The sequence below is a fragment of the Berghia stephanieae genome, chromosome 12, assembly GCF_034508935.2.
Source record: "Berghia stephanieae isolate SIO BIC M18660-M18661 chromosome 12, UCSD_Bste_1.3, whole genome shotgun sequence".
Classification (NCBI taxonomy): domain Eukaryota; kingdom Metazoa; phylum Mollusca; class Gastropoda; order Nudibranchia; family Aeolidiidae; genus Berghia; species Berghia stephanieae.
In genome coordinates, this window is record NC_088371.1 from 33,267,815 (window position 1) to 33,293,720 (window position 25,906).

A 25,906-nucleotide genomic window follows, 5' to 3' on the forward strand; every position below is an offset into this window, starting at 1 on the left:
TCTGGATAGATTAAGTGCTATACTGATACACACCAATGATCCATCATATGTGTGCGTTTCTAAACATTCAATGACACACCAAAGAGTCAACGCCATGTCATTTAGAAGACAGACGGTCCACTGAATTCATTAAGATTTCTTAATTAATGATGGGCTGCGCCGATAAAGTTATTTACATAATATTGTGATATTTGTGCGTGTCTAGCTTACATTGGAGGAAAAGATCTTAACCGATTTCCTAACATTTTAAATCTTAATTTTGCTTAAGAGATTTTGGACGGTATTGGAGGTTATCATTGCTTATCAATCAAGTGGAACCCTGATCCTGGAGTGTTGACTACATGTGGATTCTCTGCCATTGTATCATTTAGACAAAAGTTTGTATTTTTAAAAATTCTGGTCAAAATGAAAATAATCTGATTTGCCAGTATACTACACCTATGAATTTACCAACAGTGCTGATGAAATAATAAAATAATAAAAGCTACACCAACATCCATTACTCAACTCATCACACAACCTCCCCCCCCCCCCCCCCCCGTTAATATTGAATTTTGATTTTTGCTCCTTGTCCCAACAGATCTAAGCTATTGCTGTGACTGCTCTTTTAATGAGTGAATGGCAAGTAGATATACTTGGATAAAATAAGGAAAGGATTGTGAACTGAAAAAACGGAACAATAATATACTACACATATAAGTGTGATGAACACATTCAGTTGTGGCACGTGTAACGGTCGCACAACGTTGTATGTTGACATAGACAAATGCAAAGCACGTTTGCCCAGATTGAAATGTCTAGGATGACTAACCCAAACACACAACGAATTGAATTATATAGTAATTATGAGGTTACGCTTAAAACTTAATTTATTTTATAATATAACAATCGTGAACAAAGATGTCAGCGTGTATAACAGTGTGAAACAATAATATGATCTGTGGTAGTGATAGTAGGGATGATAATGTTCGGTAGTGGTGGTTGTAGAAGTGGTGGTAGGAATATTGAGTGTTGTGGTAGTATTGCTGGTATTGGATAATACTACCATAACCACTACTACTACTACTACTACTACTACTACTACTACTACTACTACTACTACTACTACTACTACTACTACTACTACTACTACTACTACTACTATACTACTACTACTACTACTTCTACTACTACTACTACTACTACTACTACTACTACTACTACTACTACTACATTTACTACTACTACTACTACTACTACTACTACTACTACTACTACTACTACTACTACTACTACTACTACTACTGCTACTACTATTACTAATACTACTAATACTACTACTACTACTACAACTACTACTACTACTACTACTACTACTACTACTACTACTACTACTATTACTACTACTACTACTACTACTACTACTACTACTACTACTACTACTATTGTTATTATTATTATTATAAACTACTACAACTATTAATACAACTACTACAACAATTACTACTACTACTACTACTACTACTACTACTACTACTACTACTACTACTACTACTACTACTACTACTACTACTACTACTACCACTACTACTACTACTACTACTACTACTACTAATACTAATACTAATAATTCTACTAATATTCCTACTACTACTACTACTACTACTACTACTACTATTACTACTACTACTACTACTACTACTACTACTACTACTACTACTACTACTACTACTACTACTAATAATAATAATAATAATAATAATAATAATAATAATAATATGTAAGAATAATAATAATAATACCAACACCACCACTACCACCATCACAATGGCTACCCATAGTTCTACGCTTTATTAACACCACTAAAACTACAAATTCGTTTTTCAATCTTTTTTCATATTACATACTGGTATATCATTAGAAAATACTTTTTAGAAAGAAAAAATATTTCTAAATGTTATGTTTACTAGTAGTAGTAGTAGTAGTAGTAGTAGTAGTAGTAGTAGTAGTAGTAGTAGTTAGTACTAGTAGTAGTAGTAGTAGTAGTAGTAGTAGTAGTAGTAGGTAGTAGTAGTAGTAGTAGTAGTAGTAGTAGTAATAGTCGTAGTAGTAGTAGTAGTAGTAGTAGTAGTAGTAGTAGTAGTAGTAGTAGTAGTTGTAGTAGTAGAAGTAGTAGTAGTAGTACTAGTAGTACTAGTAGTAGTAGTAGTAGTAGTAGTAGTAGTAGTAGTAGTAGTAGTAGTAGTAGTAGTAGTAGTGGTAGTATTAGTAGTAGTAGTGATAATATTAATAATAGATAGTGAGGTTGATGAAGATGATGTTGATGATGATGATGATGATGATGATGATGATGATGATGATGATGATGATGATGATGATGATGCTGACGACGACAATAACAAAACAACGACACATCATTTCACGTGAGGAATTTAAAAAAACACCTGGATTAGGGGGTCTATTTGTTACGGCTTGTTTTTCAGATTAATATTTTATGTTTGTTTAGTCTTGACATTATGCTAATGTGTGGATTGATATATAACTCATCAAAAATGGAGGACGGTTGTTTTTAAACGATTTGATTACGTTTTCGTCCTGCCTGCCATAAGATTGGTAAATAATAATACGAAGTGCTTATCCGCTGTAGTATTATAGTAATAGTAATTTAACGGCATAATCTCTATTTGTAGTAGTAGAAGCGCTCTCCCGCCTCTGAAAATTAGTCTTTGTCCCCTTTCTAAATACACTGTATTTTCTGTTGAAAATGGCAGGTTGTCGAAAAGCTTGAAGATGAATGAGAATGTGTTAGTTTGAGAACGAAAGAAGAGGAGGGATGATTGAAATATTTTGTGTGATTGAGAATTGTGATTTTTAACGTTTCAACTTTTTCTTCAAGTCTGAAACTTTTACATGATCGTATTTTGTTTTATTTTTGTTACTCCAAGCTAATCCCTGACAATTTCTCCGTCCCCACCTCTCCGACTTCATCACTCGCTCACATCTTGAAATCTATCAGCTTATCTTTCTGTCAGGTTACTTAATGAGAATTGTTCCGTCTTCGTTCATTGCATTATTTACAGTTAGTTAAATATATTTTTTAAAGTTCCAGGAATCTCTCTCTCTGTCTCTCTCTCTCTCTCACACACACACACAGAGCACCCACACACAATCGCCGTTCCTTATGACTCATTTCTAAGTGCTCCTGCAAATAATAGAAGTTACCATCAATAAACTACCAGTACTACTATAAGATAAAGATCTGGACCAGTCGAGGTAGATTTGTTTTTTGGGATGTTTTTTTTCTGGTAATCTTCTTTCTTGCTTTGTCTGAAACAGTTCATACACATTTGTTCGGATCTTTATTTTACTAAAGACTTTTTCTAGGTATGTTCAAATCAAATAAAACAATTACATGTTACAAAATGTAGAACTATAATAACTACTACTTCAATTGCTATTGTCTATTTAACGCAAAGAAACTTAGCTCCTTTGGCCGTATGGCTCTGATGGACTACTTTACAAAATAGTGTAATGCTGGCAGTCCTGAAATGTTAAGGATATGTTAAAATTATGTATCCCACATAGTTATGATAACGTGTAGCTTCGTGGTCTTGTGGTATGACACTCGCTGAATAACAGGCTGTTTGGATTAAAATAATCCAAGCTGGTAACTCTATTGTTCGCCAAGCCCTCACTCACGCCTTGTCGCTAATGACAAATGCAAAGAGAGTTGTGGAAAAGCGAGCTTCGTGGCTGTACTGTCGTCCACAGATAGGTATCACCAATAAACTTTTACAAGGGAAAGTCTATGATATCACTAATGTTTGGTGACTCTATGGATATCACAGACTCTACTCTCACTCGTGTGATACGTTGTCCAATGGATTCAATGACACGTGACTTTAGACAATCGGGGAGTGGACTAAAATGCTCTATATAAACCTATGTTTGCGTGAGAAAACTTCACTCTGAAATAATTCAACCAAACAAGATGAATATCTTCCAGCTGCTCGTAAGTTTGATTTTATCTATTTATCCTTGGTAATGAAACTGTTGCTGCTCGTTTATTAAATGGAAGCTTACGCTTACATTCAATTTCACATAGTTATCTATTTATCCTCATCCTTAATTCCATCTCAACACTTTGGTTGATTTTCCATGAGTACAGAAACATGTACGAGTCACGTTACTATTTCTTGGGACCGTTCTGTGACTCTCATTTCGACGAACGAATTGTCACATAAATTCTTATTTCATTACATCTTAGAATGCTGTGATTGATTTGTATTAGGATTTGGAATTCTACATACATTATATTATATTACCCCTACCGTCCATCGCCCACCTGACTCAGCGATATCTATGATAATTCGTTTTGATATTTTCAACCGGGGACGGAATTTCTTACGGATCACGACTTACGTGTGCTGGCCTCATTTGTGGGCGGGTGTGTTTTACTGATATTATTGTTGTTGTGGTGAGTTTTCGTGTTTTCTTTAGCGTCAGAAAACGACCTTCTATCATGCCATTGGTTTTTTAAAAAACTTCTACAGCATGATATTCGCCTAGAATTAGAACAACTACACACTCCAGTAGACTTACAATCGGTCCTCTCGTGTTTGTTTACATTTGGGTCGGTTAACCTAGATATGTGCGTGCCAGCTTTAGATATGGTTTTCGTGTTTTCTTTCGCAGAAAACGACCTTCTATCATGCCATTGGGTTCTTTTAAGGGTGGACTTCCGTAGTGTCACAGCACTTTTATTATATTTAAATTACTTGATCTTTCAGTCATTATAGACTTTCATTTAGTTTTCTAATTTCAAAAACAATTTGCTGAGTCGGATGTCGTATTCGACTCCGGCCGACGTAATTATTATTTACTGTTTTTACCACTAGCTTTGATATTGCAAGTAAAAGCAAACATTTCATCAGATTATATTATCGTTAGTTTGCGTTGATGTGGGTTCGGGAGATCTCAACCAGAAAAAAAAATAAGGGGGGGGGGGGCGTGCTCGTGGGGTCTCCACAGATAATACCAAGTTAACGATTGCACTCGTAAAGATGTACGAACGATCACGTGATCAAATTTTCTCTCCCTTTCTCTCGTTACAACAATTCAGAACGAAATTGGAGATCCTGCCTTTCACGTTAGAAGATGAAAACGGTTAAGAACAATTGTGCTTTGATATTTATTATTTTCCAACAATAATAAAATATGTTGCAGAAATTGCGATCCTTTTTTTATTTGAAGGTTTAAATCGTTGACATTTCACTTTGTTTGGTAAAAATCGGACAAAAATTACGACTTTGGTGATAAATAATGATTTTGATGACAATTATTGTAACTTGAAACTTCATTATGTATAATGTATAAGTCCCTTATTTGTAGGTCGATTTTGTATTTGTGGTATCAATTTTATTGTAATAGAGAGAAATGAACTTCGAAGTTATTTTGTTCTGATGCGAAATGATTACTTTGTATAATTTAGTATCAGGAAAAATGGTTAGTGAATAAAAAATGTCACATTCTTTGATCTACCACCACGATCTATTCGTATTGAATTGTGAATCGAGTGTCCGAAGTCTTCGACCAATCACGGGTTCTCTAACCGGCCGGCCGAAACAAAGTTTCTATTCGCCTTCCATGTATTACGCTAATGTTATGCAAATAAATGTAACAAATTTTTGAGTAGGCTTAATACCTAAAATCCAAAAGGAAATATATATAGTTCTTGGAATTGGAATGTCACATTGCTGAAATCAGCTTGAAAAAAGAAGAACATTGAGAGTTGAAACCAACTGTTTTACGAATAAATTTGATTTTGAAATTGTTTTTCATAATTTTTGCATTTTTATACAACTGTTTGTTTATAGGCCAGTTTTCTTGATTTTGATATCATTTTTCACATCTCAATGAGACGAGCACGTTGATGTACTTTGATTCAAAAGAGTTTAAAATACAATTTTCGTTTTTAGATTGTGAGTCCAGCCTTACTAATTCATGAGCGTTGAAAGAATGACGTAACCATTACATACAAAACTTCGTGGTCCAGGCCACAGGGCTTTTGATGTTACAAAACCAATCATCACGTTTATTCAACCGTGTCCTTTGAAGATGTACCGCATTTATGAAGGCTCCAAACGATATGCTACATCGGTACTACCGAGATCTCGTTCATGGCGCGAGATGTGACGTAAGAAGGTAGATCCGGGTAACTTTTTTCTCGTATCACATCGATCGGTACAATTTCGTTAACTAATGCATGACCTACAAGAGAGTCAAGACCTCGTCGCACGCGTCTTGAGCCGGGATGGTTACGGCCATTGACTAGCTCTGTGTAGTTTGTAGGCAGTGTGTCAATGAGAGTTATCAAAGACCGGTATGCAATGGGGTAGTGATGCAAGAGACGAGTTGTATTTATTTAACTCATTAAAGGTGTCGGAGTGATGAATTACTAATAAAAAGCCTGTATTATATTCAAATTATAATTCATGACGAGATGGCAAGTTCAGCATAGTATAGAAATAACCGAACATTAAACTTTATTTGAGACAGATTAAAAAAATAAAACAACGGGAGAGAGAGAGAGAGAGAGAGAGAGAGAGAGAGAGAGAGAGAGAGAGAGAGAGAGAGAGAGAGAGAGAGAGAGAAAGAGAGAAGGAGAGAAGGAGAGAGAGGCTGACTTTTGGGGGACTTTGTGCAAATCAATGTGATGGCAGTAGCAGCAGTAGTAGTAGTAGTAGTAGTAGTAGTTCAGTGATGCCAAAACTCCGGGTTCCGGGCAACTTCCGTCAAATTTCGGTGAGGCCAATTTGTTCCAATGATAACCCTCCCCCCCCCTCTCCAACCACCAAACAATCACTACTGCTACAACCATCACTGACACCACTACCACTTCAACCACCACCACCACATTATCATCACTACCACTACTACTACAACCGCCATCACCACCAGTACTACTGCAACCACCAGCACCACATCATCATCGCAACCACTACTACTACGACCACCACCATATATTCATCATCACAACTAATACAATCACCACGGCCACATCATCATCACCACTACTACTACACCACAACTATCACCACATCATTATCACTACCACTACTACTACAACCACCAACACCACAACATTATCACTACCGCTACTACTACACCACCACCACCATATCGTCATCACTACCACTACTACAACCAACAAAACCATAACATTATCATTACCACTACAACTACACCATCACCACTACCACCACATGATTATTACTACCTCTACTACTGCAACCACCAACACCACATCATCATCATCACTAACACCCACCATCAGAACCAAATTAATAATCACTACCACCACTACCACTATACATCCAATATCGCCACATCATCTTAACCAACACTACTACAACCACCACCACCACGACATCATCATCACTACAACTACAGCTACAAGCACCAGCACCACACCATCATCACTACCACTAATAATACAACCACCATCACATGATCATCATCACTACTACTACAACTTCTACTAACTATTACTACAACCACCACCACCATATCATCATCCTAACCACTACTACTACAACCATCAACACCACATCATTATAACCAGCGCGACAATTACTACACCACCACCACATCGTCATCACTACTACTACTACTACAACCTGCACCACCACATTATCATCACTATCACTACTACTATAACCACCACCACCACATCATCATCACAAACAACCACCACCACTACCACTTTTACATACAATGCTTCCACATCATCTCAACTAATACTACTTCAACCACATCATCATCACTACAACCATCAGCTACCACAACCAGCACCACATCATCATCACTACCACTACTACTACAACCACAATCACATCATCATCACTACTACTACTATAACTACCACCGCCACATAATCATCATTGCCACTACTACTACAGCCACTAACACCACATCATTATCACTACCGATACTACTACGATACCACCACCACCAGATCGTCATGACTACCACTACTTCAACCACCACCACATCATCATCATCATTATCACTACTACTACAACCACCTATACCAGATCATTATCACTAACAACCACCACCACAACACCACATAATCATCACTACCACCACTACCACTTTTAAATCCAATACTGCCACATCATGTGAACTAACACTATTTCATCCACATCATCATCACTACAACCACATCTACAACCACCAGCACCACATCATTATTATTACCACTACAACCACCACCACATCATCATCATTACCACTACTACTACAACCACCACCACCAGCTTCACGACATCATCATAACTACCACTACAACCACCACCACATCATCAACACTACCGCTACTACAACCACTACCAGCACATCATCTTCACTACCACTACTACTACAACCACCACCATCACGTAATCATTATCATTACCACTATCAAAACCACCACTACCACATCATCATCACTATCACTACTACTACAACTACCAACACCACATCATCATCCCTACCACCGCAATTCTTGTGAGCCAAATTTATTGTCGGCGTCACTGAGTAGTATTAGTAGTGGTCATACTAGTTTTAGTAGTAGTAGTAGTAGTAGTAGTAGTAGTAGTAGTAGTAGTAGTAGTAATAATACTAGTAGTAGTAGTAGTAGTAGTAGTAGTAGTAGTAGTAGCATTAGTAGTAGTAGTAGTAGTAGTAGTAGTAGTAGTAGTAGTAGTAGGAGTTGTTGTTGTTGTTGCTGTTATTGTATTAGATAGGTGATGGTGAAGTGACTCGTGATAGTGTTATAGTGAGCAAAAAATTGATAACAGGAAATAATGTTGGAGAAGGAAGGGGGTAGGTGAATGATAAAGATACTATGGTTGGGAGATAATAAAAGTTTGGGGAAGGGAGAAATGATGATGGAGATGACAATGATGATAATGACATTTGATGACAATGATGATGATGAAGATTGCATTATCTTGACTAAAATGCGTTGCTAAATAAATAAACAATCCGTTTAAGAAATGGTAAACTAAATTCCGGAATGTCACCATTGATAAGCACACTTCCATTTAATTAAATATATAACATCTAAAAATCCAGCAAATTAAACGAAGCGAGAGAAAAAAAGCGGTCGTGAACCAGTCTTATATCAGCTTCACTTCATCAGTGGGGACTTTCCACCCGTCTCATATGTACGCGTTGTTGCAAAGAGCCGCGACCACAGAGCGTTGCGATGTGACCACACAAATGAGGCGAGGAATTAACTGCGTGTATGTATTATCATAACAAAGTAGTGTAACAATATTAGAAGTTGTTGCTGCACGCCTACCGATGATCAGAACTAGACTGGCACTCATCGCTCAGTTAGCCAATGTGGCGAAGGATTATAGCGTCTAAACTCTCCCGACAATTTTTTTAACATTCTCAATCTGCCTTTCCTAACGTTTAGATCATCGTTTGCCTGTTGCATTGTGAAAGGTGGCTATAGATGCTGTTGGGTTGGAGCCATCTTTTACAAGACATCAGGCCGTTTCTCTAGGCATATTAAGTAAAGGGATATCTCTCTCTCTGTGGCATATCACTTGGACGTAGCCCCCCACACAGTCCTTCGGAAGAAGTCTCTGTCTTGTGCCCATCTGCCACATTCCGTCACGCCGTTGTTGAGCCATTCCTGTATATCCTGTTGCCATCTTCTTTGTGGTCTTCCTCTGCCTCTTTTGCCCTCCGCCATGCCCTCCAGTACATCTCTCTCTAGTGTGTCGGGTCTTTTCAGGTGCCCAAAGTAATTGATTTTTATATCTTACTCATTAGCAGGGGCTTTTTTAGTCTTAGTGTTTTCATGATGTTTGCATTGCTTTCTTTGTTTGTCCACGGGATGCGTAAGATTTTTCTATAGCATTTCATTTCGAAGGCGGTTATTCTCTTTTCTGATTCTTTGGTTATAGACCATGTCTCGCATCCATATATTGCAGTGGGAAAAATACAGGATGTTAGGCTCTTCATTTTCAGTCTGACTTCCTCGCTCTTCCAGATTGCCATCATTTTGTTTAGTTTGTTGCTTGCAATTGCAAGTCTTCTCCTGATATTTGGTGCCGATTTTCCATTGGCTTCTATTTTAGCTCCAAGGTAAATGAAATTTGTAACATTTTCCAGTTGTTCTCCTTCTATTTCGACCTGAGCAGTGCTGCTTTTATCTGTGCTCATTATTTTCGTTTTCTTTGCGTTTGATAATAGGTCTTTGTCTTTACTATGTTTTTTACCGTTTTTATTAGTTTGTTGAGACCTGTTGATGTTGTTGACAATAGCGCCGTGTCGTCTGCATATCGTAGGTCAGAGATCTTCCTGCCATTTATCTTAACGGCACTGTACTCTTCATCTTTTTCTTCTGTAATTACATCACGCATTAAACAAAAACTCGATGACATAGAACTGGCAATGTATTACCAATCAGACAAATAAAATGCACAAAGAAATCAACAACCTAACAAATGAGTTCAAACCACGCCTATCGACCATAAAAGATACCAACGGCACACCCCTTAACAACCCAGAAAAAATCGCAGATAGGTGGGCTGAATACTGTAAGGAAATGTACGATGGCAACACAAACACATTGCCAATGATGGAACCAAATGGAGATGAACTACCACCCTACGAAGCGAAGTAGAATGGGCAATTAAACAGCTCCCAACAGGCAAATCAGCAGGAAACGATTAAATATCGGGAGAAATGATCCAAACTTGTGGAGACAAGGGGACTGCATTATATCACACTCTCTGTAAAAAGATATGGCACGAAGAACGATGGCCAAATGAATGGACAAAGGCTGTATTTATACCAATCCCCAAAAAAGGAGACCTACAGCTATGCACAAATTACAGGACGATATCACTCATCAGCCATGCAAGCAAGATCTTACTGAAAATTATTTTGAAGAGATTAGAGAACGTGGTGAAGGAAGAAGTCAGCGAAACTCAAGCAGGCTTTGGACCAAACAGGGGAACAAGAGACCAAATATTTAATATCAGGACACTGATTGAAAAAAGCAGGGAGGTAAACATAGATCTACACATGTGCTTCATAGATTACAGCAAAGCGTTTGACTGCGTAAATCACGAACAAATAGTAACAACTTTGAAGAACTTAAACTGCCACTACAAAATAGTCAACCTCATAAACAATCTTTACCAACAACAGACAGCATCGGTTAGACTAGAATTTCGACTTACAAAATGGTTCCCAATAAAGCGGGGAGTGAGGCAGGGGTGCATCCTTTCTCCTTCACTATTCAGCCTATACACCGAAACAATAATGCGTGATGTAATGACAGAAGAAAAAGGGATATAACAAATAAATTAAACAAATTATGATTGTGTTGTTGAAGGGTTATTCCCCTTGACATTTGGATGAGATAAACCAGAGTTTGCTTTTTTTTTTCAGGCGGAGTGGGGGGGGGGGGGATTGATCGTCCTTATATCTATAAAAATAAAGACAACACATCACCTTAATTTATTTTTGCCACATGGTGTTCGAATTTTTAACGCGCAAATGTGATTTAAATCAAATACTATCTTTTAAATATACACACACAAGTTCGGACTAAAGGCCAGAGGTATGGCTTTCTCAATTTATCAAATTAATATACAACATGTTGCTATTGGTTCTTTGTTGTATATTTTTACATATTTGTACATTTGCAGATATTATATATGTATACATTGTCGCCATAGATTCTCAACTTTGTGTTTAAATACATTTTCATGCATGCCACGTCTGTAAACGAATTTTCATTTTTTGGATGAATAAATTATATCTTATTATCTTGGTAAAAACATGAGCCTTTATAAAGCTTTATATCTACTGAACGTGCTCAAAGCGATATACAATGGGTCCCAAGCCAACGGCAACACTTAATATTAGAGACGAGATATGAGGCAATTGTTATCTTTCATTCACATTTTAACTTTTCTCTCTATCCGTAAAAAAAGTATACGACTGCCTTAATCCTGATTGCCACCATTGAAGTTGATGGTATTCCTTAATATCTATCAAAGGCTGCTTGCAAGTCTGTAAGTACGTTAGGAACTTAATTCCTTTTTTAATACTTGCACTTGCACGATGAACGAACATCATCTCTCTATCTCTCTTTTTCTCTGCCTCATTCTTTCCTACCCTTACACACATGCAGACACAAACACACACCCACAAACACAACACACATACACACACACACACACACACACACACATATATATATATATATATATATATATATATATATACAATCACACACGCACCTCATTCTTTTTATCAGTTTCCTGTTTAATCTCACCCACCCCCCAGTAGTAGTAGTAGTAGTAGTAGTAGTAGTAGTAGTAGTAGTAGTAGTAGTAGTAGTAGTAGTAGTAGTAGTAGTAGTAGTAGTAGTAGTAGTAGTAGTAGTAGTAGTAGTAGTAGTAATAGTAGTAGTAGTAGTAGTAGTAGTAGTAGTAGTAGTAGTAGTAGTAGTAGTAGTAGTAGAAGTAGTAGTAGAAGTAGTAGTAGTTATTTGGACGTAGTGGAGTAAGACCGTAGATCAGGTCAAAAACATCTTGTCATGTATGTCAAAAAGACGAAAGTTATTGGTGATGACGATAAAACTAGGCCTAAATGCTGTTATAGAATTTGATAGAAATAGCCCCGGAGCAACTTGAATCATACACATATCTGCACATTGAGCAGTTACGAAAGGCTGAAATGATCTCGAGCTCCAAACCAGAAGTGCAATGGCAAGAAAACGTTTTGCAGAACTAAACTCCAACCTTAATCCGGACTACGTGTAAATGTCAACAGGACACAGAATACTGAACATTATGCACTCTTGCACGAGTCAGAAACTTGGACGATAAATAATTAACTAGAAAGGGGTAAAATAAGCTGGAAACAAAAAGAAGAGAAAAAGAAGACCAATGATGCAGCCAGCAATATTGTCAATCTGCACCCAGAATTATTCGAAACCATAAAGACCGAAAATGGAAATATATACTTTGCCCACACTAAATGACACAACCCAATCTGTAAAAACATCGTCCTGGGCAGAGTAAATGGCAATAGGACAAGACCTCGTTCCATTTCCTAAGATTTTGGCTGGACCAAATCAAGAGATGGACTGACTGGGATGACCATTGAAAAATGCAACAGTCTGGTACGAGACAGAGAAGAATAGCGAGCCATTTCCAGTCGACCTCTTTGTGTGATGACACTGGAGTAAGTAAGAAATAAGTATGTAAGTAAGTAAATAAATAAGTAACTAGAGGTGAGATGGCCATGTCTGTATTCAGTCTATTATGTTGTTATATCATTTTATTTTATAGAACTGTCTATTATATTGTGCTATTATTGTATCTTATAGAATAGTCTATTATATTGTTCTATCATTTTATCTTATAGAACAGTCTATTATATCGTTATCTCATTTTATCTTATAGAACTGTCTATTATATTGTTTTATCAGTATATCTTATAGAACTGTCTATTATATCGTTCTATCATTTTATCTTACAGAACTGTCTATTATATCGTTCTATCATTTTATCTTACAGAACTGTCTATTATATCGTTATCTCATTTTATCTTACAGAACTGTCTATTATATCGTTATCTCATTTTAGCTTATAGAACTGTCTATTATATTGTTTTATCATTTTATCTTGTAGAACTGTCTATTATATCGTTATATCATTTTATCATATAGAAATGTCTATTATATTGTTCTATCATTCTATCTTATAGAACTGTCTTTTATATTGTTCTATCATTTTATCTTATAGAACTGTCCACATTCTATCTTATAGAACTGTCTATTATATTGTTTTATCCTTTTATCTTATAGAACTGTCTATTATATCGTTCTATCATTTTATCTTACAGAACTGTCTATTATATTGTTATCTCATTTTATCTTATATAACTGTCTATTATATCGTTCTATCATTTTATCTTACAGAACTGTCTATTATATTGTTATCTTATTTTATCTTATAGAACTGTCTATTATATTGTTTTATCATTTTATCTTACAGAACTGTCTATTATATTGTTATCTCATTTTATCTTATAGAACTGTCTATTATATCGTTCTATTATTTTATCTTACAGAACTGTCTATTATATTATCTCATTTTATCTTATAGAACTGTCTATTATATCGTTCTATCATTTTATCTTACAGAACTGTCTATTATATCGTTATCTCATTTTAGCTTATAGAACTGTCTATTATATTGTTTTATCATTTTATCTTGTAGAACTGTCTATTATATCGTTATTTCATTTTATCATATAGAAATGTCTATTATATTGTTCTATCATTCTATCTTATAGAACTGTCTTTTATATTGTTCTATCATTTTATCTGATAGAACTGTCCATATTCTATCTTATAGAACTGTCTATTATATTGTTTTATCCTTTTATCTTATAGAACTGTCTATTATATCGTTCTATCATTTTATCTTACAGAACTGTCTATTATATTGTTATCTCATTTTCCTTATAGAACTGTCTATTATATCGTTCTATCATTTTATCTTACAGAACTGTCTATTATATCGTTCTATCATTTTATCTTATAGAACTGTCTATTATATCGTTCTATCATTTTATCTTATAGAACTGTCTATTGTATTGTTTTATCAGTATATCTTATAGAAATGTATATGATATCGTTCTATAATTTTATCATATAGAAATGTCAAGCAATGAAAAGATGTGTCTCGAGGGGAAGCTATCCTTACGTAAGTATTTTTTCACTTCTCTTCAAAGTTCTTCTAATTCTTCAAATCAATTTAAATTCGTATAATATTCGTGTTCGACAGCCTCCAACTGGTGTTATGTCGCGTGTATAAGATGATTTGGGGTCAAGATAGTTCAGTTGATAAAGCACTTGCTTACAAGCAAAGGGACCGATATCTATCACGTGTGAATTCGATCATTTTTTCTGACCCCCCCCCTCTCTATCCACCGTAAAGTGATTGTGTTTTTTTTTTGTTTGTTTGTTGCTTTAGGTCTCTTCCAACACAATTGAGGTTATATGAGAGACCGCTGAAACAAAAAACAAGCAATCTAACAAAAATAGTACAAATGTAAATCAAAATCATAACCTAAAGATGTCATAAGCTAAATTATAAATAACCAAGAACAAACAGGCAGAAGATTTACAGAAAAAAATATATCCCCTGTCAAAAATACAATCACAAACCAAAGAAGCAGGATAGGCTAGTAAAGAGAAGAAGAAAGGACATCACTATCGGATCGTACACCCATGCGAACATCATAGGTATATGATTCAAGGGTGATGCTCCCATCCAACCACCCAAAGTGATTGTGTAGTTGGGTTTGTTAGATCTGACGGAAAGTACTTTGCAATAGACTTACGTCCAATCCAAAGGATAGCAAGCAATTGTTTTGATCTGTTTCATGTTATAAAAACCAGGATAAATTCTGGCTTTATGGGCCCATTGGCTCTGAGAAGGACTGTAAAATATGGTTAAATGCGATTTCAAAGTGGAAGTGGCCACTATGTTAAAATTGCAAATTCTGTCAATAGAAGCAACGAAGTATATATAGAGTCCTCGATAAAATACAGAAACTTAAATCTGAGTCAAAATCAAAAGAACATTGTGTGAAACCCAAAAGAACACAAAAGAAACACAAACATCTCAATGACTACTATTTAGATGATGATACTGACAATTTGTACAGTTATTTCTGTTAAAATGCAAATTTTGTCCCTAAGATTATTCAGAAGCAATCAATAGTTACAGCAAAGAAAAATGGAATGAAGCTATGAAAAAGAAAATGAGTGCCTTTATTGGAAATGACACTTATGATGTTTTTCCTCAACCCAAAGAGAGAGAAAGAGAGAGAGAGAGAGAGAGAGAGAGAGAGAGAGAGAGAGAGAGAGAGAGAGAGAGAGAGACGGGGGGGGGGGGGGAGAGAGAGAGTGAGTGTGTGTATGGGGAGGGTGTGTGTATGCAATAAAAGCAGACCAAATTGGGAATGAAACCTACAAAGCTTGATATGTTGCTAAATGATTTTCTCAAGTAGAAGGTATTGATTACAATGAAACTTTCTTTCCTACCCCTAGAGGAGCTCAATCAGACTCCTTACACAGCTGTCAAAACAGCATGACTATGAAGTCGATGAAGTGGATGTTAAGTCTGCATTTCTAAATGCTCCTATAGATACTTCCAGAAATATGTGGACCAACCACAGGGATTCGAAATCAAATCAAAAGACAATGATACAGAACGCTTAGTCCTGAGAGTGAAGAAACGTCTATACGGTTTGAAACAATCCAGTAGAAATTGGAATAATCTTCTTGATACTTACTTACAGAAAGTAGGTTTTGTCAGAAATGTCAATGATCCATGTTTCTATTTCAAACCTGACAATGAAATTTACTTACTTTAGACCTGTAAATTCTCAGTCAATTAACTGAAATCAGTCAATTTGTCAAATTCAAATATTTAAAAAAAAAGGAAAGAAAGAAGTGAAGAAAGAAAGAATTCACAAATCGTAGTCGAATGACCGTAAAGTAATTAGGAGTGTTCCATAACGCTACGCATAGCTCATGGGAGCCGTTAATATTAACGATGGATTTATTGCCAAGGCTAAGCGGCGCTTTTTAGAATTGGCGTGACTGAACATATCCCAGTGTAATTTCACACAGCCTTCGTTAAATTATTTTTTCACTTTCCAACCTGTCGTGATCCCAACGGTAGCCAATTTTAACTGAGCCGCCGAGCGATAAATTTCACTGTTTCGTCTAAGCCAAAATTGACCAAAATTACAAGCAGGGGTTTAAAAGTATAAAAAAATATAAAATGCGAATGCCGGAAGTAACATCTCTAGTAGATGATGGAGACACCTTTAAATCGAAAGTTAGATTAGGATAGATTGCTAACAAAGCACATTTCGATTGCCTCACATTGTAAACAAACTGGTTGACCGTTTCTTCACTGATTGAGTACCTGATTATAAGAACAATGGTAAGTAGCCTAATTAATTCCCGTGCAAATCAGGACGTTTTCTGCCATTGTTTTTGCTCAAGCCCAAGCGAGCTTGCTGTTTTGTGGCGATTTACCTTAATTTCGATTCTTTGAATTTTTCCGCTACGCCTGCCGAAGTTTCTTCTTGATAATTCACTTCTACTTAATAATTCAGTGTATTGGCCAGAAGTCATATTTATTTAAGTTTTTTCTCTGTCATTTACTGATTGAAAATCAAGTTTGCTCATTGCTACATTATTCTAATGTTCTCACAATGGCTGAGCTGTTCGTGGATCGCAATTCAGACTTGTCGAGCATCGATAAAGTTAAGGATGTGAGTGTGAGGAATAAATTCAATTGGTCATGGCTAGAAGTTAAAGATGATAAAGGTGATTATTTTTCTGACTATGTCAAAAAATTCCAGAGGCAGGAATATGACTTTGATGAAGTCATCTTTACCTATATGAATGACATGCTTATTTAGCATTCCTTCTACATCAAATTATGGCAGTCATACTTCCAGTAAAAAATAACACCCACTATTTTAATGTATTGTTTTTATCACTCTCCTCTCCAATTATGCCCTTATTTTTTTTTAAATAATTGAATCTTCAGTTTGTCGAAGAGTTTCAGTCAATTTTTATAGAGCTCATTTACAGGTCTATTACTTGTGTGGATGGATGATCTTATGATTTGATCCAAATGTAACATAAATAAATCTGTAAAGAAAACAGTTGAAAAAATGTCCAAATGAAAGACCAGGGAATTGTATCTCATTTCTTAGGTATTCAGTTTGAGATCACAGATGATGAAATTTATATCTCAGAGTAATTACATTGAGACTTTGCTTGATAGATTTGAAATGTAAAACTGCAAACCAACACGCACCCCATGTGAAATGAAACCATGCAATCATGACAATAATTATGAAGTGCTTGATGATGAACAATTACAAGTGTATAAGCAAATAGTTGGAGCTTTGGTCGACGTTATGACAGCTACCAGACCTGACATTTCTTACACCATTACCACTGTCTCAATTCATGCACAATGCGCAAAGAAATGTCACTTGACAATGGCAAAACGCTCTCAGATATCTGAAGAGTACTATGAATCAAAAATTGTCTTTCAGGAAAGCTGAAAAGATTAATGTGGCTGGCTTCTGTGATGCAGACTTGGCTAGCAGTCCAGAAGACAGAAAGAGTATCACAGGATATTGTTTTCAGTTATCGAACACACGCCCAATGTTTTCTTGGAAATCAAGAAATCAGCCAACTGTGGCTTTATCAACTTGTGAAACAGAGTACATTTTTCTTATCTCAGCTGCACAGGAGGGCAAATATAATATGGTTTCTTTATTAAATAAAATCACTGATGCTGACCATCCAACATTCAACCTATTTTGTGACAATCAGGGAGCAATTGCTTTGACTAAAAATCCAATCAGTAATCAAAAGTCAAAGCATATTGATGTAAAATATCACTTCATTAGAGATGAAATATCAAAAGCCAATCTCAGCATAGAACATGTTCCGTTTCAAACCCATCTGATATGTTCACCAAACCATTTCCAAAATCAAACTTCAATGCTTCATTAAACACATCATTGGATAGATTTATTCTAGCGTAACTTATTTGTGGCATTAATGTACTATTCCTACTATTAGACATGTTTGATAGATAAAATAAATGATCCTTTAGTATAGTCTAAACTTTATTGACCAATAATCAAACGTTTTGTTTTATCTTTAACTTTTGAATTCTTTTTTTTTCCATTTCACCTTATTGATCTGAGTATGATGAACTCCTGTCTGTTTTCTTTGTGAATTGTTCGTTTTGACAAAGTTTTATGACTCATGTGTTCTTTTACTATTTTTTGTTCATTATTGTTGAACTGTTGGGTCATTTAAGATGAGTTTATGGGGGAAGTTGAGTATAAGCTCATCTGTACATTTTTTAAAATTAATAATGTTAAAAATAACATTAAGAAGTGCAGAATGTACGATCACTCACTCACTCAATCTCATGGCCCGATGGTCGTCGGGGGTAATTGCGTGAAGCAGAAGTTACAGTCTTCCTTCATGCCTGCCTGTTGCTAGCCCTATGTAGCAGCTCCGGAACCGACATCTCTGTCCATTCTTTTATATTGTCCAGCCACGTCTTCCTTTGGCGCCCTCTTCTGCACTGGCCTTCGACTGTGCCCTGTAGGACCGTCCTGATCAGGCTATCGTGTCGAGTATGGTGACCAAATCAAGACAGTTTTCTGCGCTTCACAGTCACTAGAAGAGGCTCTTGTTGCCTGACAGGGCTTCTATTTCTTCCAGGACGTCTTTGTTTGTGCGATGCTCCGTATATGACACGCGTAGCCGTCTTCTATAGCACTTGCTTTCAAACGCCCTTATGCGCCGTTGTGCATCCATTCTAAGTGTCTAAGCTTCGCATCCGTACAACAAGGTTGGCAACAACAGTGATTTATACAGTTTGACCATTACATTAAGACTCATGCAACTTTTCCAAATCTTTGTTAATTGAGTCATTACTGATGTTGCCATTGCAATTATCTTTCGAATATCAATTGTGCTAGTCCCATCTTTGCTTAGTGTCACACCTAGATATTTGATTGTCGTGACCTCTTTTAGTTTTTCATTTCCCACTGTGATGTTTGTAGTGCTTTCTGCGTTGCTGTTCACCAATATTTGTGACTTTCGGTACTTATTTCCATTCCGTATTCCGATGCACCTTCAGCTAAGCGGTCTGTTAAGTCTTGTTGTTCTGGTTCTGTGCCTGCCAGTAGGTCAATATCGTCCGCAAATCTTAAATTAGACTAAGGGCAGCAGCCGATGGATATCGAGTTGTGATAACCCTCCAGCACATGTTGCATTATGTTGTCAAGGAATATATTGAATAGCATCGGAGATAATATGCAGCCCTGTCCGACTCTGCGGTAGTGTTGAAAGGAGTTCCCAAACGATCATTTACCACGACTGTGCTCTTTGACCTGCCATACAATGCCTTTATTGTCTGGATGAGCCCTTCTTCAAAATTACATCATATTCCAAAGACCATCGTACCAGACTCTGTCAAATGCCTTCCTGAATTCTATAAAATAATGGTACAGCGCACACTGGTGCTGAATGCATTTCACTGTGAGAACCCTGCAGTTAAATATTTGCTCCACAATAATTCTTCCTGTTATGAATCCTGACTGTTCTTCTGCCGGTATTTCTTCTGCTCTAGATTTCATTCTGTTATGGATTATTCGGAGCTTGACTTTGCTTGGATGGCTTATCAAGCTTATTGTTCTGTAATCCTTGCACTGTTTTAAATTCCCTTTCTTTGGGAGGGGTATGACGATGGATTGTGTCCAGTCTTTGGGCCATTCTTCCTGATCTCATACCTTTTGTCAAAGCATTGTGGACACGTTTATTACCTATTCTCCGACGTATTTTAACAGTACAGTTAATGTGTTGCCAATTCTTGGTGACTTATTTGGTTTAAGACTTTTTATTGCTGCTCCCACTTCTTCCTTCAAAATGTGTGGGGTATCGCTCAATTCCGCTGTATGACAAATTGGACGAAGTACTGAATTTCTTGTAGTTAGCTCTATGTTGTACAGGTCCATGCAGTATTCAGTCCATCTTTTATTTACTTCATCTTTGTTTGTCAGCAAGTTGCCATTTTTCTCTTCGATTGCGGTAGTTTTTGGTTGTTCTGATTTTGTAATTAGCCTCAGTGTATTATAGGCATATTTGCTTTCTCCCGGGTAGCCTTTTCTTCGTGTCCTTTCAAAAGTTTTATCTTGTATTTTCCAAGTACAAGATCGTGATCACTGTCAATGTCTGCGCCTGGATATGTCCTTGTCTTTGCTTTGTTAATGCTTGATTTAAAGCGTTGAGGTTTCAAGATATAGTCAATTTGATTATGTACTTGTCCATCAGGAGAATGCAACGTGTTGGTTCTTGACATCTTGTACGATCTACGTTTGTAATAAACAAGGAATTCTGTACTTCCTGTTCCACACTTGCAGGTCAATCGAAAATGATATCTTTGTTTATCAATCTTCTTTGACTTAATTATCTACAAATATCCAATCTCACAATCTATCATGCCCTCACCATAGCCATAACACTATGTCATAACACATTTCCACTTGCTAATGCTGAAAAAATTTTCTATCACGACTTAATGTATCCATTCTATGCAGACGACTCTCAAATGTATGACTTTATCGATCAAGAAGCAACACCTCGAATAATGCATTCAAGACCTAAAAGATATTTTTACGCATCAAAATTAATACCTAGAATAATAATCCATTCTATATGCACAAGTCTTTAGTCACTAGACAAATGCCTTTATTTGCTAATATCGAGTGCGAGAAAAAAACACCGGGAAAAAAAGTTTAGAAAGCTGTAACCGCCGGACCATAAATTATGTATTTCTGAAATTTCATCACAATCAAAAAAATTATTGAAATATATATAAACTATACAAATGTTAAGGAAAATATATTGAAAAAAATATATATTTAATGAATATTTTGATAGACAGGTCGCAAATTTGCCCTATAGGAGATTCTGACCTAATTCTCAAATTTTGATTTGATCTGTCGATCCCTCGTTTAGGTTTATATCTTTGCATAGCTTTTTTTCCATAATAATAATAATAATAATAATAATAATAATAATAATAATAATAATAATAATAATAATAATAATAATAATAATAACAAAAGTTTATTTGTATAGCGCCCAATCCTGTTGACAAAACAGCTCTATGCGCACACAATTGTAAACATCATTAAAAACATTTTTGTACACACATCCATTTATACAAGCACGCACACACACACACACACACACACACACACACACCCTCAAAAAGACACACATATTAACCAAAACGTGCATATGCACACAGAGACGAAAAATATCTGTTAACATGAATTATTGAATAAAAATCATATCAGTACATTTAACAATAATGGCGGATGAAGGGAGACTATAATAGTATGAGATGAGAATTTTGATGTAACAAATGTATATCTTATTAAGAGGCTGTTTTATTTAATCTAGTGAGCTTCTCGTCAGATGAGATTATAATTTCTTTTTAAAAGGTGACTGGGAATCCACAACCCCGCTCCTAACACTGAATGCTAAAGAATTCCAGACAGCGGGAGCAGCATGAATAACTGCACAATCAGCATATGTTTTCTTTTTTTTTTTTAATGAACGCATAATCGTTCTTGAGAGTTGGATCTTAAAGAGCGTGAGGGAATGTAAACGCATAATCGTTATTGAGAGTTGAATCTTAAAGAGCGTGAGGGAATGTAAACGCATAATCGTTCTTGAGAGTTGGATCTTAAAGAGCGTGAGGGAATGTAAACACTTATCAAATCTGATATATAGGCAGGAAAAGTTTCATTAATATGATTATAGCACATTACAGCAAAATTATATGTAATCTTACATCTAACAGGGTGTCAATGTAAAGTCCAAAACAAAGGTGTGACATAATCACTATTTTTCTTTTACAAAACTAATTTTGCCGCTTGATTTTGAACGCGCTGCAGTTTGCCATGATCAATCTGACGACAAAGGTTTATAAACAACTTGCACAGAATAGAAAGCAACCACAGCCTCACGATTATTGTTCTTACAAACAATGTCACATTTTGTGGTCATAAAACATGATATTTTTAATAGACAACAAAAAAAGGAAGAAAAAGAAAAAGAAAAAAAACATGCAAAGCAACAAAAACAAATAAACAAACATCAAGCCTGTAGAAAACCCACAAAGGAAGGTCCCACATGAAAGCTGGAGCTTAGATGCTATCATTAGCTTCTCCGCTTAATTGACACACTAACCCGAAATCCCGAGGGTGTGCAATTAAGCAGAGTCGACTGTATAAACATGTTGCATAATGAGTTGTACTTTTTATTACCAATCCAGTTAAATTTTCACTACACAATTCATATAACTTTATCCTCCTCCCCCCACCCCTCTCTCTCTCTCTCTCTCAATGTATGGGTTGTCAAGATTTAACTGATAGACCTTCTTACCATAAGTTGAAATGAAATTATACAGAGCTTTAGAAAGTGATAACAACTGATAACAATCATATCTAAATATATAGGGAAAAGTCTTGATAAGAAGATGAAATATAATGAAAGCAATAAGTATTTTTTAAATATCACATTCTACAAATATAACAATTAAAAAAAAAATTAAAAGCAATGAAATGCATATAAAAAAGTTGACGTGTGTATTCAAATAGTAAATAATAATAATGAAAACCTTATGGTCTAACCTAAAAATAATACATAACAAAACTAAATGATATCGATATGGATATCAACATTGTCGGGCATCCATGATGAGAAGATAATGAAAACATGGCATTTCGTCGGGGACTTACAGAGCCCTGAAATTTCGTATGAATAAAATTTAATGATATTCAAACAAGCGTATTTATTTGAAAAAAACATACACCGGAGAAATCATTTTCAAAATACAGTGCAACCACTGGATAATGACATCACCAAGGACTGCAAAGTTATGTCGTTATTTCGGTGTTTTCTAGATGGTGGAAAAGGGGGGGGGGCGTGGTGTGTGTGTGAGAGAGAGAGAGAGAGAGAGAGTGAGAGAGAGAAGGAGGGAGAGAAAGAAGGAGGGAGAGAGAGAAGGAGGGAGAGAGAGAGAGAGAGAGGAGGGAGAGAGAGGGAGAAAGAAAGAGAGAAAGAGAGAGATAGATAGATAGATAGAGAGAGAGAGAGAGAGAGAGAGAGAGACAGAAAGAGCCACCCAAACCCCCTCCCCCAAATGCAAATATCAATTCAATAATTTTCTATTGTATTATGTTGTAGGGAGGTCTTCCATGATATATGATATGACACATCATCTTATTTTTAAATCAATCTTTTTTTCAGATACGTTGGATTTGCACTTGAAGTCACAAGATCCTGTGTTGTCCTATCAATGGGAATAAAGCTAAATTAAATGTACTTTTTTGTTTGCCTCTTTATTATTGAAAGTGTCCCAATAGCTCAGCTGGTAGATCACTCGCTTCACACACAAAAGAAGATCAATACAGGGTGAAGTCGAGATTTATTTTCTACCTCCACCCACCACCACCCTCTGTCCACTCATCAGTGTCTGGGTAGCTGAACCTGATAGATCTAGCGGAAAGTACCTAGCGACAGAATAGCATCCAATCCAACGGGTGGCCATTGCTACTGCCCTTTTAACTATAGAAACTAGGATAAAGTACGGCTCCATAGGCCTTATGGCTTTGAAGGAATTATAATACTTGGAAACATCAATTGATCATGTATGCGTTGGCATACACAGACTGGTGCTATTTCCAACTAATCATGTTTTCGTTGGTAGACAAAAGATTAGCGCTGTTATCAACTAATCATGTATGCATTGGTAGACACATACTAGCGCTGTTTTCAACTAATCATGTATGCGTTGGTAGACACAGATTAGCGCTGTTTTCCATTGATCATGTATGCGTTAATAGACAAGGAATAGTGCTATTTCCCAAGGATCATGAATGAATTGGAAGACACAGATTAGCGCTGTTTCCCACTGATCATGTATGCGTTGAAAGACACAGATTAGCGCTGTTTTCCCACTGATCATGTATGCGTTGGTAGACACAGACTAGCGATATTTCCATCTGATTATGTATCCGTTGGTGTAGACACAGACTCGCTGTTTCCCACTGATCATGTATGTCTGCCCCTCCATCCTTTTGCCTTCCGCATCCAACTCCGCATCTGTCAGCAAAAAGTTAAATAATTCCCACTACATCTGCTACTACTCTTACTTCTACTAATCTTACTACTACTACTACTACTACTACTACTACTACTACTACTACTACTACTACTACTACTACTACTACAACTACAACTACAACAACTACTACTACTACTACAACTACAACTACTACTACTCTTATCAATAAGGTTGGTATGAACGTATTATTTACACTACAGTTACATCCCCTTCTCAAATAGAGCTTAAGCATATATTTTTAAAAAATCAAGACTGAGATAGATATTTAAACTCATTATGCAGGTAGCGCCTGTACTAAAACATAGAACTTAGAACATCAAATGTAATTTGTGGACCTTAGGTTAAGAACTTCAGATCAGCCAATCAGTGGGCAGGATGCCAAAAAGTAACAAAACATAATGGAAAGATGTAAAGTTTAAAATAACTTCAGTTAGCTTTCCTAAAGTTTTTAGATAAACATAAATTAGGATAAGATCATAATAAGTTTGAAAATAGGCTCTTCAATGTGGCCATCACCTGAAAGAAAAAAGACTAGAGGTGTCGTGACCTCGACCCAGTGGACGGCATTATTGTGTCCCTTTATCCACTGGTCCTTAAACCTAGTGTTTGTCTTTGTGTTCACCTCAATAGATCCATTAATATTCAGTGTAGGCGTAGAAATTTGGTGCAATGTGGGTATTGTGTATTGTGTCTTTCTAATGTATGGTCAATCGGTGTAGTTCTTTGGTTGAGTAGAGCAATCTGGGGGGTTTGGTTGGGTCTCTTTTGATGTCTTTAATCAGTTCTTAACCGTCTGTACCAACCTTTCAATGAAGCCATTTGAATGTGGGAAATAAGGACTGGCGGAATTATGTTCGATTTCCCATTCCTTCATGAATGCTTTAAATTCCGTGCTCGTGAACGGTTTTGCGTTATCGGTCACAAGCGTGAGAGGAATACCATGGTTAGCGAACACATATATGTTTTAAAATGAAACAGGAAATGACTAATAATAATAAAAAAAAAGAATAATGATAATACTAATAATGATAATAATAATAATAATAATAATAATAATAATATAATAATAA

General features: G+C 36.0%; 1 long non-coding RNA gene across 1 annotated transcript; it reads left to right on the forward strand.

Moving 5' to 3' along the window:
• The first annotated feature begins 3,833 nt into the window (after window positions 1–3,833).
• LOC144957439 (uncharacterized) lies at window positions 3,834–24,034 on the forward strand. The gene is made up of 4 exons (XR_013642167.1): window positions 3,834–3,991; window positions 11,988–12,068; window positions 14,727–14,774; window positions 23,960–24,034. It is a non-coding gene; the product is annotated as an uncharacterized LOC144957439 (long non-coding RNA).
• The last annotated feature ends 1,872 nt before the right edge of the window (window positions 24,035–25,906 follow it).